The sequence below is a fragment of the Carlito syrichta genome, unplaced genomic scaffold, assembly GCF_000164805.1.
Source record: "Carlito syrichta isolate Samal-C Ts95f unplaced genomic scaffold, Tarsius_syrichta-2.0.1 Scaffold309471, whole genome shotgun sequence".
NCBI classification, from domain to species: Eukaryota; Metazoa; Chordata; class Mammalia; order Primates; family Tarsiidae; genus Carlito; species Carlito syrichta.
In genome coordinates this window covers 40089-40519 of record NW_007253567.1, presented here as the reverse complement: position 1 = coordinate 40519, position 431 = coordinate 40089, and positions in this window count along the sequence as shown.

The window sequence follows — 431 nt, the reverse complement described above, 5'->3', positions numbered from 1 at the left end:
AAAAAAAAAAAAAAAATTAGCCAGGCATGGTGGCATGAACTTGTAGTTCCAGCTACTTGGGAGGCTGAGGTGGAAAGATCACCTGAACCCAGCAAGTCGAGGCTGTGGTGGCCCTGAGCGTGCCACTGCACTCCAGTCTGAGTGACAGTGAGACGCTGACTCGAAAAAAAAAAGCTAGGTGTGGTGGCTCACACCTGTAATCCCAGCACTTTGGGAAGCGAAGGCAAGAGGATTGTCTGAGCCCACGGGTTCGAGGCCAGCCTGGGCAACATGGCAAGACCTCATCTGTACAATAAATCAAAAAATCAGCCAGGCATGGTGGCACATGCCTATAGTTCCAGTTACTTGGAGGATTGAAGTGAAAGGATCACCTGAGCCCAGCAGGTAGAGGTTACGGTGGCCATGAGCATGTCATTGCACTCCAGGCTGGG